Source organism: Chiloscyllium plagiosum, chromosome 8 (genome assembly GCF_004010195.1).
Source record: "Chiloscyllium plagiosum isolate BGI_BamShark_2017 chromosome 8, ASM401019v2, whole genome shotgun sequence".
Classification (NCBI taxonomy): Eukaryota; Metazoa; Chordata; class Chondrichthyes; order Orectolobiformes; family Hemiscylliidae; genus Chiloscyllium; species Chiloscyllium plagiosum.
The window spans coordinates 73,279,760-73,296,718 of record NC_057717.1 but is presented as its reverse complement, the minus strand read 5'-3'; the positions used below and the strand labels follow the sequence as shown (position 1 = coordinate 73,296,718).

Genomic DNA, 16,959 nt, shown 5'->3' with positions numbered 1-16,959 from the left:
ACTCAGCAGGTCTGGCAGCATCTGCGGGTATTGAACCTTTCGGATCCAGTGATTGTTCTTCAAAACTGAAAGCATGTGATTTTGACGGTGTCAGACATGCTGAGCTTCACCAGCAATTTCTGATTTTTTTTTTTGTTTCAGCCCCAATCCTCATGATCAGGGGCTTTGTTAAGTCTGTTTAGGAAAGGGGTCAGCAGCATTCGCGTGACGATGGTGGTATAGTGGCGAGCATAGCTGCCTTCCAAGCTGTTGTTCCGGGTTCGATTCCCGGCCATCGCAGTGCTGCGTTTTCTTAACTAAAACTTACGCGGATAAATTGTAGGTGTCCCTTTCTGTGGTAAAATGGGTTTCAACGGTTGCTTTTCCTGGCGATGGTTTCGATGAATTGCAATGTGGAACGAGAAAGCATTGCTCTGCATCTCAGAAGCTTTCCCCTCTGCTCTCCCCATTTCTTATTTAATTATTGAAGGTTTTGTTTTGCTCGAAAAATGAGAGACTGCTCCCGTCGGCAACCTGAAATAATTAAACACGCCATTGGAAACACTGAACAGTCCCAACAGCTTCTGTCGTCGTGGGGAGGGAGCGTTAACGTGTCAAGTCTATACAACGATAAAATAAACTCTAGCCATAAAACAATCAAAGGTTTAAAAACATCCTTGTAAATCATTTTCTGCATCCTCTCAAGTTTCACAATTATCATTCCGATAGCAGGGAAACCTGCATTATTATTTTTTAAATGTTTGAATGTAAAAGATAGCGTTGAGTAAAATGTGTTTTAATTCAAGCCTGATAGTTTGACCAATCGAATTGTAATGCCTTACACTTGTCTTTCGGAAATTAGAAAAAAAGGGGTCGAGACTATGTTCTTAACACAGGGGGTTTGGTGTGGTTCACAGCAACCTCGATTTCGTCAATACATTTCCGACAATGATGTTTATGGATTAGAGAAGGATACACAGGCACAGAAATCGTGACTATCTTGGACAGGAGTCATTTGGGAATGATATTTCTCAACTGTCAGTTCACCACAGATCCAGTCATCCAGCAAAATTGGGTGCAGCACATTTCCTGGGAGATTGAGAGTTCACTCACTGAGCGGGGGCTGGAGAGTCATGACAGGGACAGTCCGCTCTATTCATGGACTCTTCACCACTGAGTGACTGCTGTTAGTCAGACTGACAGAATGTTATCTGATGGACTATACTTCCACATGAGCAATATCGCCTCACTCCCACCCTGTCTCAGCTCATCTGCTCCCCTGCCATCTTCAATATTTGCATCGGGGGTGCACTAAGCGACGTGCTTTGAGCTGAGCTGTATTAATTTCTGTACTCTTTTCAAAACACCTCCGCTCCTCTAGACCCTCTCTGGTTTAAAATGACATCTGCCTCAATGAATGACATAGACGGACATCTGACCCAATATCCCCTTCGGCTGGTAAAAATCTACTGTATTTAAGACAACGAACTGCAGATACAGGAGATCTGAAAGAAAACAAATAAATTACTGGCGAAATTTAGGAGGAGAAGCATCATTTGTGGAGAATTCAGAGCGAACGTTTCGATGCCAGGAAATGTTCTTCGGAACTGAATTGTTCTGATGCTGATGCTACCAGAACTGCTAAGTTTCGTCAACAATTTCTAGTGTTCATTTCGGCCCCACTCTAAATGGTAGTGATCATAGTCTCGTTAAGTGTGTTAGGGATTGGCGAGCGCAGTTATCACACGGCCATGGAGGTATAGTGGTGAGCATAGCTGCCTTCCAAGCAATTGACCTGGGTTTGATTACCGGCTATCGCAGTGTTATGGTGTCCAAAAAAAAACTAAAGGGTTCGGATGCTTCTAGAACTGCTGAACTTCGCTAATAATTTCTGTTGTTATTTCAGCGTATTGAATTGGTCATGATCATGGCCTTGGGAGTAATTTGCAATGTGTCCTTCCAGCAGTTGACCCGGGCTCGGATCTGTGTCATCGCCCTGTTGCGCTTTTAAAGCAATCTTAAACAGGGAAAAATGCTGAGATGAAATAAATGCGATTAATCTCTCAGAGGTTTTCTAAACATCAACAAATTATGAGGAGATCCACTTGCTATTACATTCTCAGAGCTTCGTAAATGCTTTTAAAGGCTCTGTGGAGCTATATAAATACTCATTTTAAGATTGATTCAATAACTCATGACAGGATGGTTTTACGAAGGGAAAACTTGTATGATGATTTTGACGGATATCCTTCAAAGGAAGACGATGACCAATGTAAGGAGGGTTTGTGATGCAGATCAACTGGACTACAAGATCAGTGCTCAAGTAGCTGACTGGAATAGTTCAGCTGATTCAAGACAGTCTGTAGAAATTCACCAAGGTTCCTTACAGAGCAGCTTCCATACCCACGGCACTATCATGTGGAATGCTGAGCACAGCAGATATACGGGAACACCCAAGCTGACAATTCCACATCAAGACACTCGCCACGCTATTTTGGAAAACAACTCAGCTCCACAAGTGCCATTGTTGGAATATCCTGGAATTCCCTCCCTTACATCTGAACGCGTGAAATTAAAGGTGTAAAAGAGAAATGCTATGGTAACTACAGAGTGACATTCAGATTTTGTGGAGAAGATGTTTTTGCTACCATGCAAAAACTGGACTCCACAAGTAAATACAGAGAGGTTCTTCCTGTCATTGAGCAATGTGCAACTGATGGATGCAACAGCTAACGGAAAATATCTTGGAAATCCTTTGGGATGAACCATGGCCCGGAACATGCTGCCAGTTTACAGTAGGAAAGGAGCGTACATAACTCTCTGAAAGGGGTTGCAACACAAAATGCCCTAACTCTCCAGCAGTAATCAGGGAGTCGCGTGGCTGTACTGTATTGTGTCTTAATTTTGCCAAAAGGTTTTGCGAAAATAACCTGAATTCTTATTCACTGCTAAATTCGAATTTGTGCATTATTTTACCTCCAGGAAATTGCCTGCAACACAGCATTATGGGTTTATATGCACTAAATGAATGGCAGCAATTCAAAATGATAGCTCCTCGTCATCTCCGCCACAGCAATTATGTTTGAGCAATATGTGGTGGCTCAGGTGGTAATCGCTCAAACACATTAGTGAATCATTGAAACTATTTCACTATTTGGTAGCTGCGTGCTCCAGTGCTGAATACCTGAATAAATTGAGGCTACAATCTAGACAATTGAAAAGCGATTTCATACAATGAATCAGATTGTGAGGAAGCAGAGCTTGATAGCGTAACTGCTCAGAAAGTCTTCCTGTTCCTCTAGGAATCTGAAACACAAGTTCATTATATCAGGAGCTGCTGAAAAATCTGGACAGTTCTGGCAGCATCTGTGAAGACAGAGTTCACGTTTCCGACCAGGTGATTAAAGGGTCACCAGACACTATAAGTTAATATCGAATTCTCTTCACAGATGCTTCCAGACCTGCTGAGATTTTACAGCAACCCCTCTCTTAGTTTCTGATTTACACCATCTGCAATTCATTCGGGTTTCATTGACAAAATCTCAGTATGAGGGGAAGATTATTTATGACTGAGATAAGGAGACAGCGCTTCGCTCAAAGCCTACTGAGTCTTGAATACCTTCTCTCTCTGCAGACTGTGAATGCCCTGTGAATTGATTACATTTCAGATTGAAATAGACAGATTACCGGTGGCTAAGAGAGGCACGCGATATGGGGATTTGAAATCAACTATGATTGCATTGGACGCAGGGACAGACCACACAGTTTAACCAGGCTGTGTAATCTCTTCCTCATCAAATTTTGTGAGCTCTTAGATTGTTACTGAACCAATTTGCAGTCCCTTTACATTTGGTTCCATGAAGCCATTTGTCAATAAATCTCTGCAGCCTCCACCCTATTACAAACCATCTCATTCTTTCTTCAGCCTTCCACCCATTCCAATTGTTCAGAAATCATTACTATTCTGACATCCTTCTGAGGCCCCCACCTCCGAATAAACACTTCCCCTGCCTACTCCCCAGACAATTTTACCATCTCGCTATAGACGCTGCTTGACTTTATCAGTTTTCTCAGTATGGTCTATGTTTATTTCAGATGGAATAACATCTATCTGTTCCTCTTTCTGTGAGCGGATGCATTCTCCGACTCCTTGATATTCCGTTTGTCCACAGAGGAAAGCAATGCCACTCTGTACAGTTTCGTAAAGTGCTAAGAAGTGCATCAGAGTATTGTGATGATATTGAAATTCAAATATCTTAAAGCAATTGAGGAAATGGCATATTGCAATGGGACCTGTAAGGGGTTAGAATTCAACCTGCCTTCTCCCGTGTTTGCTATGAAGCATGTTCCTGAACCACTAATACACAGATCTGACTGAATGCACAAACAACCACTCTCAAGATATTTCATTCAGAAGAAATTCAAAAACACAATGAATTGAAACAAACGTAAACTGAGATGAATGCTGAATGTAGGGAGTCATGTTACTGAAGAGATTTTTAAAATGGCATTGAAATCTGTCTGTTCATACCATCATTCATACGGCAGCCTAATTGTCTGGACTCCCACTCTTAAACTCTCAATTATCTTGATCTCTGTATGATTGAAACTGTCTATGTGAAGGTTGCACATTTTCCCCGTGCCTGCATGGGTTTCATCCAGGGGCTCCTGTTTTCTCCCATAGCCTAAAGATGTGCAGTTTAGGGGGATTGCACATGCTCAATTGCCCATAGTGCTCAAGGACGTGTCAGTCAGATGGATTTGCCATGGGAATTGCGGGGTTACAGGGATAGGGTAGCGGGGTGCATCTTGGTGGAATATATGACGTGTCCAATGGCTCGTTTCCACACTGTAGGGATTCTATGATTCTATGCTCCTTCACATCTGCCCCTGGCCCAATACCCGTTCGGTGGGTCAACGTTTGCTTTGTTTACTACAAAGAACAGCAGATCTGAGAGTCAGCACAGAATTGCTGGGGAAACTCAATTGGTCTGGCAGCATCTGTTGGGAGTGAAACTTTCCGATCCACTGACTGTTCTTCAGAATTGAAGGCTTCTGATTCCGGTGCTGTCAGACCTGCTGAGCTTCACCAGGAATTTCTTGTTTATTTTTATTATTTCAGCCCCAATCCAGTTGGTGATGACCACGGCTTGGTTAAGTGCGTTTATGAAGGGTGAAAAGCGCGGGGAATCAAGGTGATGGTGGTGTAGTGGTGAGCATAGCTGCTTCCCAAGCAGTTGACCCGGGTTCGATTCCTGGCCATCGCAGTCTTGTGCTTTTTTAAGGGAACGTTGCGGGGGTAAATCGAGACTCGCCGTGCTTTATTCTGTGGTGAGACGGATCGACCAGATTGCTCCTTGCTTTTCGTGGTGATGGTTTCTGTGAATTGCAATGGGGGATCGGGCAGCATTGCTCAGCATCTGAGAAATGTTCCCCTCTGCTGCTTTCTATTTCTGATTTACGTATTGCAAGGATGTTTTGTTTTCCCCGAAAAATGAGAGGCTGCTTCCATCAGGAACTTGAAATAATTACAGAAGCCGCTGGAAACACTAAACATTGAACAGCTTCTGTAGTCGTGGGGAGGGAGGATTAACGTGTCAAATCTATACAATGATCAAATAAACTCGAGCCATAAAACAATCAAAATTTTAGAAACAAACATGTGATTTTTTTTCTGCATCCTCTCAGGTTTCACAAGCATTCTTCCGATAGCAGGGAGACCAGCATTACGTATTTTTTTATGTTTGAATGTCAAAGATAGCGTGAGTAAAATGTGTTTTGATTCAACCTGACAGTTTGACCAATCGAATTGCAATGCCTTATACTTGCCTTTCGGAAATTAGAAAATAAAAGGGCTCTAGTCCATCTTCTTAACAAAGGCGGTTTGTTCTGATTCAGAACAACATCAATTTCGTAAATACAGTCCCAACAATGATTTTTACTGATTAAGGAAGGATACACGTTGATCGTTGCTATCTTGGACAGAAGTCATTTGGAAATGATATTCCTCAACTGTCAGTTCACCAAGGATAAAGGTCAGGAATCCAGCAAAATTAGGTTTAGCACATTTCCAGGGATACTGAGAGGTCACTAATAGAGCGAGAGCTGGAGAGCAAGGACAGTAAATCCCAAAACAGTTTTTGAAAAGTTACAGTCTCAGGTTAACTGTAACAATTGGTGTCAGCCCGATAGTATGTTGAAGGTTTTAGCCCCCTGTGTTCCCTGTCTGTGCCAAAATGTTTAGACTAGTTCTAATCGAAAAAGTGCTCTCTCTATGGGTACGGAATTTAGCTAACAGCCTCTGATCAGCCTCCGTACACACACACACACACACACAAACACTGTAACAATTGGTGTCAGCCCGATAGTATGTTGAAGGTTTTAGCCCCCTGTGTTCCCTGTCTGTGCCAAAATGTTTAGACTAGTTCTAATCGAAAAAGTGTTCTCTGTATGGGTACGGAATTTAGCTAACAGCCTCTGCTCAGCCTCCGTACACGCACACACAACACACACACACAAACACAGGCACTCGTATACACACACAGACACACGTATCCACCGACACACACACACAATCACACACACTCCTACAGATACACATATTCCCACGTTCACACATGCATCCTCTCACAGACTTAGTCACTTTACACTCACATACGCACACATTTACACTCTCTCTCACACTCACAAGTCTCCAGGCAGATAGACAGACACACACACTCCCACACTCACACATGCACCCATTCATAGACTTAGACACTGTACACTCACATACATACACATATAACACTCTCATACTCACAACCCCCCACCCCCACCCCAGACAGACAGACACACACACACACACAAACCTACATGCACTATACACATACGCTTGTGGGGTGAATTTGTACTTGCAGAGTTACATTGTACTTTACTCAAAAAACTGCATGAATCCATGTAAGACTCTGTTAACTCACTTTTCGATTAGAATCAATCTAAACATTGTGGCACAGACAGAGAACACAAGGGGCCTTCAACATATTATCGGGTTGACACCAATTGTTACAGTTAACCTGAGAATGTAACTTTTCAAAAAATGTTTTGAGATTTATATACGAAAGAAGTGAAACTATCGTGGTCATTTTAACAAATGAAAGACTCAACAAACAATCAAGGCGTTATTCAATGTATAATTTCAGTTACATCACACTGTAAACTTTTGCTATAAATTCTGTGTCTTACAATTGTGTTCTCTACAACCGTCTGATGAAGGAGCGGGGCTCCGAAAACTAGCGCTTCCAATTAAACCTGTTGGAATATAACCTGGTGTTGTGTGATTTTTAACTACTGCATTTAAAACAACGAACTGCAGATACAAGAGAGCTGAAAGATAAATAATAAATTACCGACGAAACTTAGTAGGCCCATCATCAGTTGTGGCGAGAGTTCAGAACGAATCTCTTCAGGCCACTAAACGTTCTTCGGAACTGAATGTTTCTGATGCTGATGCTGTCAGAACTGCTGAGCTTCGCCAACAATTTCTTGTTGTTATTTCAGCCCCACTCCAATTGGTCATGATCACGGTCTTGTGAAGTGTGTTTGGGAATGGCGAGCGCAGTTATCACATGTCTATAGTCGTATTGTGGTGAGCACAGCTGCCTTCTAAGCAGTTTACCTGGGTTTGATGACCGTCCATCGTTGTCCAAAAAAAAAGCTAATGGGTTCTGATGCTTCCCGAACTTCACTAATAATTTCTGTTGTTGCAGCGGATTGAATTGGTCATGATCACGGCCCTGGAAGTAATTTGCAAATTTCTGGTAAAGGGTTGTGCTTTTAATGTAATCTTAGACAGGGTAAAATGCCGAGATGAAATAAAGGAGATTCGTCTCTCAGAGGTTTTCTAAGCATCTCCAAATTATGAGGGGGTCCACCTGCTATTACATTCTCAGAGCTGGGAAAACGATTTGAAAGGCTCTGGGAGAGCTATATGAATAATAATTTTAAGCTTTATTAAATAACTCACGACAGGATGGATTTATTAAGGGAAAATGTTATGATGATCTTGACGGATATCCTTCAAAGGAAGACGATGACCAATGGAAGGAGTGTTTGTGATGCAGATCAACTGGATTACAGGATTACTGCTCAAGTAGATGATTGGAATAGTTCATCTGAGTCAAGATGGACTGGAGAAATTCACCAAGATTCCTCAGAGAGCAGCTCCCAGCCCCATGGCACTATTCTGTGGAACGGTATGCACAGCAGGTACAAGGGAACACCAGCAGTTGGTAATTCCGCATCAAGCCACTCACAACCCTGGCTTGGAAAACATCTCATTCCACTAATGCCATTAATCCACTAATCGTGGAACTCCCTCCCTTATATCTGAACGCGTGAAATTAAAGGCTTAAAAGATCAATGCTATGGCAACTATGGAGTGACCTTCAGATATTGCAATCAATTGTGGAGAAGATGTTTTTGCGACCATGAAAAACATTGGTTTCGACAAGTAAATGCAGAGCGTTTCTTCCTGTCATTGAGCAATGTATAATTGTAGTATGCAACAGCCAGCGGAAATATTTTTGAAATACTTTGGGATGAACAATCGCCTGAACGTGCTGCTGGTTTTCTGAAGCAAAAACGCATACATGACCCTCTGGAAGGGTGGAACACAAAATGCACAAACCCTCAGCACATGCCTGTAATCAAGGAGTAGCGTGGCTGTACCATATTCACGTCTTGCTCCTTCCAAAAGCTTTTGCTAAAGTAAATTGAATTCTCTTTCACTGCGAAATTAGAATTCTTGCATTATTTTACCTACAACAACTTATCTACTACACACCATTGTGTGTTTATATGAACCAAATGAATGACAGCAATGGAAGATGATAACTCATCATCATCTTCACTACAGCAATCATGTTTGCACAATACGTGGTGGCCCAGCCAGCGATGACCCCAACATATTGGTGAATCATTTTAAGGTGATCACCATTTGGTACCTGAGCATTCCAATGTTGAGTATCTGAATAAATTGGGTTTACATTCTAGAAAATTGGAAGGCGATGTCATTAGATTTAGACGAGGCAGAGGCTTGACAGGGTAACTGGTAAGAAAGTTTTCATGTGCATCTAGGAATCTGAAACACAAGTTGATAATCTCAGGAGTTGTTGAAAAAGCTCAGCAGGTCAAGCAGCATCTGTGAAGATAAATCAGAGTTCATGTTTCTGTTCTGGTGACTAAAGTGTCACTGGACACGATATGTTAATCTCAGTTTCTCTTCACAGATGCTGCCGGATCTGCTGAGATTTTTCAGCAACCTCTCCGTTTCTGATTTACAACATCCGCAGTTTATTCGGTTTTTATTGACAGAATCTCAGCGTAAGGGGAAGATTATTTTTGACTGAGATAAGGAGACAGCGCTTCTCTAAAAGTCTACTGAGTCTTGAATATTTTCTATCCCTGTGGACAGTGACTACTCTCTCATTGACTGCATTCCAGATTGGAACAGACAAATTACCGTTGGCTAAGCGAGACACTGGATATGGGGACTGGATCGGAAACCGGATTTGAAAACAACTATGATTAGATTGACCGTAAGGACAGTTTGCAGAGTTTAAACAGGCTGTATAATCTCTTCCTGCTCTAATTTCGTGAGGTCTTAGATTATTACTGAACCAATTTTCAGTCCCTTTAGATTTGGTTCCATGAAACCGTTTGTCATTAAATCTCTGCAGCCTCCACCCTATTACAATCCATTTCATCCTTTCTTCAGCATTACCCCATCCCAATTGCTCAGAAATCATTACTTTTCTAACATCCTTCCGTTCAGCTGAAGCCCCACCTTCGATTTAACCTTTCCCGTGCCTACTCCCTTGACACCTTTATCATCTCTCTAGAGATGCTGCCTGACCTTATCAGTTTTCTTAGTATGGTCTATGTTTATTTCAGACGAAATAACATCTATCTCCAAGATACATTCTCCAATCCGACTCCTTGACATTCCGTTTGTTCACAAAGAAAAGCAGTGCCACTCTGTCCAAATTGGCAATGTGCCAAGGGCATCACTGTGGGGATATTAAAACTGAAATATCTAAAAACTGTTGAAATTCACGAGGAAATGTATATTGCAATGGGATCTGTAACGGGATAGAATTCAATCTGACCTCTCCCATGTTTCCGGAGAAGCACGCTCCTGACCCACTAATACACACTGAATGCTCAAACAACTACTCTCCAGATAGTTTATTCAGAAGAAATTCAACAAAACGACGAATTAAAACAAAACTTAAACTGTGATGAGTGCTGCATATAGGAAGACATGTTCTCCCCGTGTCTGAGTGGGTTTCCTCCAGATGCTCCTGTTTTCTCCCACGGCCTAAAGATTAAATTACTTACAGTGTGGGAACAGGCCCTTCGGCCCAACAAGTCCACAGCGACCCAGACCCATTCCCCTATATTTACCCCTTCACCTGCACATCTTTGGACTGTGGGAGGAAACCGGCGGAAACACACGCAAACACGGGGGGTATATGCAAACTCCACACAGACAGTTGCTCGAGGCAGGAATTGAACCCAGGTCTCTGGCGCTGTGTGGTAGCAGTGCTAGACACTGTGCTGCCCGTAAGGTGGGCAGTTTAAGTGGATTGAACATGCTCAATTACCCAAAGTCCCGTGGACTTTTACGTCAGGTGGATTAGCCATAGGAAATGCGGGGTTACAGGGATAGAATGGGATGCATCTTGGTGGAATGTTTAATGGTCCGAATGGCATGTTTCCACACCTTAGGGTGTCTATGATTCTATGCCCCTTCACGTCTGCCTCTATGGATGAGGTAGACTATCACTTGATCCAATGTCCCCTTGGGTGTGCAAAGGCTGCTAACGTCATGAAATACCTGTCCAACCCCGTTAACATTCTCTTCCAACCTCTTCTGTCCGGCACAGGACAGAGATTTTTGAACACACGCAGCAACAGCTTCAAGAGAAGCTTCTTCCCTGCTGTTGTTAGACTGCTGAATGGAACTCTCTGACTTCAAATACTTGCTGATATTGTCGATATTAATCTCGTTTTGTGAACCTCCTGCATGCCTTGCTCTGTCTAACGCACCCTGTAGTCTATATGTCCTTGTTTGCTGTGATCTGACTGTACTGTTTTTCACTGTACTCAGGTCAATGTGACTACAATCAACCAAATCAAATCCTTATCGAAGTTTATAATGTAATAAGGGGTATAGATAGGATTCATGTTAGCTATCTTTTCCGTGGGACAGGGCATTTCGGGACAAAGGGGCACATTTTTGTAAGGCGAGGGGACAGAGATTAAAAAGACACGAGGAGCAACGTTTTCGCACAAAGTGCACTTCGTGTGTGTAATGAACTTCCTGGGGAGTGACGGATGTAAGTACAATTACAATGTTTAAGAGACATTTCAATAAGGACGTGAATAGGAAAGGTTTGGATGGACATCAGCCAGGAGCAGGCAGTTGGGACGAGGTTAGTTTGGGACAATGTTAAGGATGGACTGGTTTGACCTAAGGGTCTGTTTCCACGCTGTATAATTCTATGAGAAGTTCAGTGAGTAAGCGAGATGAAAATAGTCTGTGTAATACCATGTCGAGAAATGGGAGTCTTTGTTCCTTCATTTTTGTCTTGAAAGGGTTTCAGAGTATTGTTAGATTTTTAGAAGATGAGCCTAATCCAGACCCAGAAGCAGCAAAAAGCCTTTCTCCCTATCTAGTCCAGCAGTTTGCATTATTGCCTCAAAAACTTTCATTACCTCCGATCCTTCTAAATTCCAGGAGCATGATATCCATTCTTAATGCTACATGGAAACGTGAGGAAACTATCAAACCCTTTTGAATCTGTCACAATAATCTCCAGGACGACAAACATTTTCCTTTGATTCTTTTACTCCGAAATTGTAGAATGCCATTCACTTTCTCCAACTTGATAAGCAAAAGCAGGAAAAGATCATTTAGCCCTGCCTGTTCGTAATAAAAGATTATGAGGCCATTAGGAATGTACATAAGGATAATAGATGTCCATTCAGTCTGCTTGCACTGACTGCATTATGAAGTAGGTCAGGGCAAATATACTATTCAGAGAATACTTACTCTGTACTCACCACCACATTTTATTTTGAATTGAGCCAGGTTTGTAGACTTCACTGGATGGTTCACAATTTATTCCCCATTTCCTAATTGTCCTGGAGAATGTACTTGAACCACTGCAATGTGCTCTAAGTAGACCCATAATGCTGTCAGGCAGGGAGTTCCAGGATTTTGATTCAGTGTCACAGAAAGAACGACAATGAATTTCCAAGTCAGGGTAGTGAATTATTGGTGAGAAGCTTGCACATGGGGTTGTTCCCATGGATCTGCTGTTCTTGACCTTAGTAGTAAGTCATGTGTATGGAATGTGCTGTCTCGTGTATGCAACTGAATTTCTGCATTGCGTCTCGTAGATAGGGTATGCAACTGAATTTCTGCATTGCGTCTCGTAGATAGGACACCCTGCTGCTACACAGCGTCAGTGGTGGAGGGAGTTAATATGATGCCAATTGGGTGGACTGACTGAGTCCTGGGTCTCTGGATTACTGATCCAGCTGACAACACCACAATGCCAGCACTTCCTCTTCATTAAACAAGTTGGGGTAATATTTCCACTGGATTTACCCATTAATCTTTGATAGTTTTATATTCATCAACCTGTCTTAAAATGTTATGACACACTTCTGAGAGAAGTGGGCCTTAAATCTGGGTCTTCTAGGCCTGTGCGACAATGATACCTATTTCAATCAGTTGATGTTGCTCATGTCCCAGAGGAAACTGCACAGATTATAACTCTATCTATACTTTCCACCGTTGCTGGCAGCTCTTCGGTCTCTTCCACTCTTCTCAGGCTCTGGCCTGTATCCTTCCTCTTTCCTTCCCTCTGTTTTGTGGCCAGATGGTGAGTTGACAGTGAATAAGCTGGAAACGTTGTATGTGAAATGGATAAGGGACCCACTCTTTAGATTTAGATTAGATTAGATTACATTACAGTGTGGAAACAGGCCCTTCGGCCCAACAAATCCACACTGACCCGCCGAAGCGCAACCCACCCATACCCCTAACCTAACACGACGGGCAATTTAGTATGGCCAATTCACCTGACCTGCACATCTTTGGACTGTGGGAGGAAACCGGAGCACCGGGAGGAAACCCACGCAGACACGGGGAGAACGTGCAAACTCCACACAGTCGCCTGAGGCGGGAATTGAACACCGGTCTCTGAGTTCTGAAGAGCTTCCAGGATAGCAGATGTTTGACGATCGCAGGATGTGCACATTTCAGCACTATTTTCAAATTATGCAGCATTCCTTCATAATTACTGCTCACAAGAGCAATATCATCAGTGAACGTCAGTGATTCGCAGTGACATGTGTCACCATTGGGATCTAAAAAAAAATCCCTTTGTTGCCCTCTTCCAAAGTAATTCTTTGAGAATTTAATGCTATATTAAACAAAATGGGCGACAGTGAGTCTCCCTGCTTAACTCCTTTTAAGGTATCAATTTTATTGGTTTTGCAACGTCCTTCTATTGTTCTATTATTATTAACAATCCATCTATTATTGTGTAATTATTAGTATATAAATTTGTTATTAACTTTACAAATTCTGCAGGCACTGATAGTCTGTTCAGGGTTTTTATAATATGATTGTTTCCCACAGAATCAGAAGCTTTAGCTAGATCGATAAACACTACCGCCAGTTCTTGCTTCTTCTTTTTGGCTGCATTAAAGATATTATGTAGTATTTTAATGTTCTGATCACAGCCAGACACTCTCGTGAGAAATCCTTTCTGCCGTTTATTCAGATCAATTGCTGCACGCAATCTCCTTGCAATATTTTTCGTAAATATCCTGAGCAGGATAGGCCCAATAATTATCTATATGTTTTAGTTCTTCCTTATCATTCGTTTTGGGGATGAGCACTGTATGACTAGTTTTATCTATTTGGGAACATTTCCGGTTCTAATCCACATAGAGAATATTCTCGGAATTATATGATTATCTTTATTCAAAATTATTATTATATCTTTAATCACCATTCCAACCGGCCCAGCGGCAGTTTTTAAGTCTATCGCTTTAATGGCCTGATTGACCTCGTCAATAAGTCTGGTCATGAGCCACATCCTACAGGATCCAAGTGTCTGCTGCATTTGGGAAAGAAGGCAGAAGTGCTCCGTGTCAGCAGCTGCTGATCCTAACTCCTGAGAGAGGAATCCTGCTGAAGTGGCAGAAGCTACTCGCAAAATGAGCAATTTGGTGTACCAGCTCCCTCTGAAGGAGACACTCAAGAAAGAGTACTTGCTCCCTCCGGGGCCCGAGTGCTACGGGAGAGAGAAAAGAAAAGAAATACTCTCTCTTTCTCTGCCTTTTATTAGACACCACTTTAAGAATGACAGGATCGTTCGCCAGCTAATGAGCACATCCTGCGATCGTCAAACATCTGCTATCCTGGAAGCTCTTTAGAATTCACAAATCGACATTCCCAGAGATAAAGAGTGGGTCCCTATCCATTTCATATACAACGTTTCCAGCTTACTCACTGTCAACTCACCATCTGGCCACAAAACAGAAGGAAGGAAAGAGGAAGGATACAGGCCAGAGCCTGAGAAGAGTGGAAGAGACCGAAGAGCTGCCAGCAACGGTGGAAAGTATAGATAGAGTTATAATTTGAGCAGTTTCCTCTGGGACATGAGCAACATCAACCTCAAATGTTACCTCAGAGTTAAATATTTCACATGGATTGAGGACAGGGCGTAAGATGGCTTGATCTTGTGCTAAGTTCTGTTATACGGACAAATTGCATGGACCACATCCGTATTTCATCAGTTTAGAAGCTTAATGGTGAAAGGAAATCTTGTGACATTGTATTACTGTACATGTCTGAAGTTAAAAGACCGGGGTTCAAGACACACCTGCCCTGGAGGTACATCACAAGATGTTTGAACCGGTTGATTGAAATAGGTATCATTGTCGCACAGGCCTAGAAGACCCAGATTTAAGGCCCACTTCTCTCAGAGGTGTGTCATAATATTTTAAGACAGGTTGATGAATATAAAACTATCAAAGATTAATGGGGAAATCCAGTGGAAATATTACCCCAACTTGTTTAATGAAGAGGAAGTGCTGGCATTGTGGTGTTGTGAGCTGGATCAGTAATCCAGAGACCCAGGGCTCAGTCAGTCCACCTAAATGGCATCATATTAACTTCCTCCACCACTGACGCTGTGTAGCAGCAGGGTATCCTACCCACGAGACGCAATGCAGAAATTCAGTTGCATACATGAGACAGCACCTTCCATACACATGACTTACTACTAAGGTCAAGAACAGCAGATCCATGGGAACAACTCCATGTGCAAGCTTCTCACCAATAATTGACTATCCTGACTTGGAAATTAATTGTCGTTCTTTCTGCGAAACTGCGTCAAAATCCTGGAACTCCCTGCCTGACTGCATTATGGGTCTACTTAGAGCACATTGCAGTGGTTCAAGTACATTCTCCAGGACAATTAGGAAATGGGGAATAAATGGTGAACCATCCAGTGAAGTCTATATCCTGGCTCAATTCAAAATAAAATGTGGTGGTGAGTACAGAGTAAGTATTCTCTGAATAGTATATTCGCCCTTACCTATTTCAATAATGCAGTCAGTGCAAGCAGACTGAATGGGCATCTATTATCCTTATGTACATTCCTAATGGCCTCATTATCTTTTATTACGAACAGGCAGGGCTGAGTGGTCTTCTCCTGCTTTTGCTTATCAAGTTGGAGAAAATGAATGGCATTCTACAATTCCTGAGTAAAAGAATCAAAGGAAAATGTTTGTCGTCCTGGAGATTATTGTGACAGATTCAAAAGGGTTTGATAGTTTCCTCACGTTTCCATGTAGCATTAAGAATGGATATCATGCTCCTGGAATTTAGAAGGATCGGAGGTAATGAAGGTGTTTGAGGCAACAATGCAAACTGCTGGACTAGATAGGGAGAAAGGCTCTTTGCTGCTTCTGGGTCTGGATTAGGCTCATCTTCTAAAAATCTAACAATACTCTGAAACCCTTTCAAGACAAAAATGAAGGAACAAAGACTCCCATTTCTCGACATAGTATTACACAGACTATTTTCATCCCACTTACTCACTGAACTTCTCATAAAATTATACAGCGTGGAAACAGACCCTTAGGTCAAACCAGTCCATCCTTAACATTGTCCCAAACTAACCTCGTCCCAACTGCCTGCTCCTGGCTGATGTCCATCCAAACCTTTCCTATTCACGTCCTTATTGAAATGTCTCTTAAACATTGTAATTGTACTTACATCCGTCACTCCCCAGGAAGTTCATTACACACACGAAGTGCACTTTGTGCGAAAACTTTGCCCCTCGTCACTTTTTAATCTCTGTTCTCCCGCCTTACAAAAATGTGCCCCTTTGTCCCGAAATGGCCTGACCTAGGAAAAGATAGCTAACATGAATCCTATCTATGCCCCTTATTAAATTATAAACTTCAATAAGGATTTGATTTGGTTGATTGTAGTCACATTGACCTGAGTGCAGTGAAAAGCAGTACAGTCAGATCACAGCAAACAAGGACATATAGACTACAGGGTGCGTTAGACAGAGCGAGGCATACAGGAGGTTCACAAAGCGAGATTAATATCGACAATATCAGCAAGTATTTGAAGTCAGAGAGTTCCATTCAGCAGCAGTCTAATAACAGCAGGGAAGAAGCTACTCTTGAAGCTGTTGCTGCGTGTGTTCAAAAATCTCTGTCCTGTGCCGGACAGAGGAGGTTGGAAGAGAATGTTAACGGAGTGAGAGGGGTTTTTCATGATGTTGGCAGCCTTTGCACACCCAAGGGGACATTGGATCAAGTGATAGTCTACCTCATCCATAGAGGCAGATGTGAAGGAGCATAGAATCATAGACACCCTAAGGTCTGGAAACATGC

The 16,959-nt window shown here is 42.3% G+C and overlaps 2 non-coding genes across 2 annotated transcripts; both read left to right on the top strand.

Moving 5' to 3' along the window:
• The first annotated feature begins 207 nt into the window (after positions 1 to 207).
• On the top strand, positions 208 to 279 carry trnag-ucc. Its single transcript has one exon. It is a non-coding gene; the product is annotated as a tRNA-Gly (tRNA).
• A 4,895-nt stretch (positions 280 to 5,174) lies between these two features.
• On the top strand, positions 5,175 to 5,246 carry trnag-ccc. Its single transcript has one exon. It is a non-coding gene; the product is annotated as a tRNA-Gly (tRNA).
• The last annotated feature ends 11,713 nt before the right edge of the window (positions 5,247 to 16,959 follow it).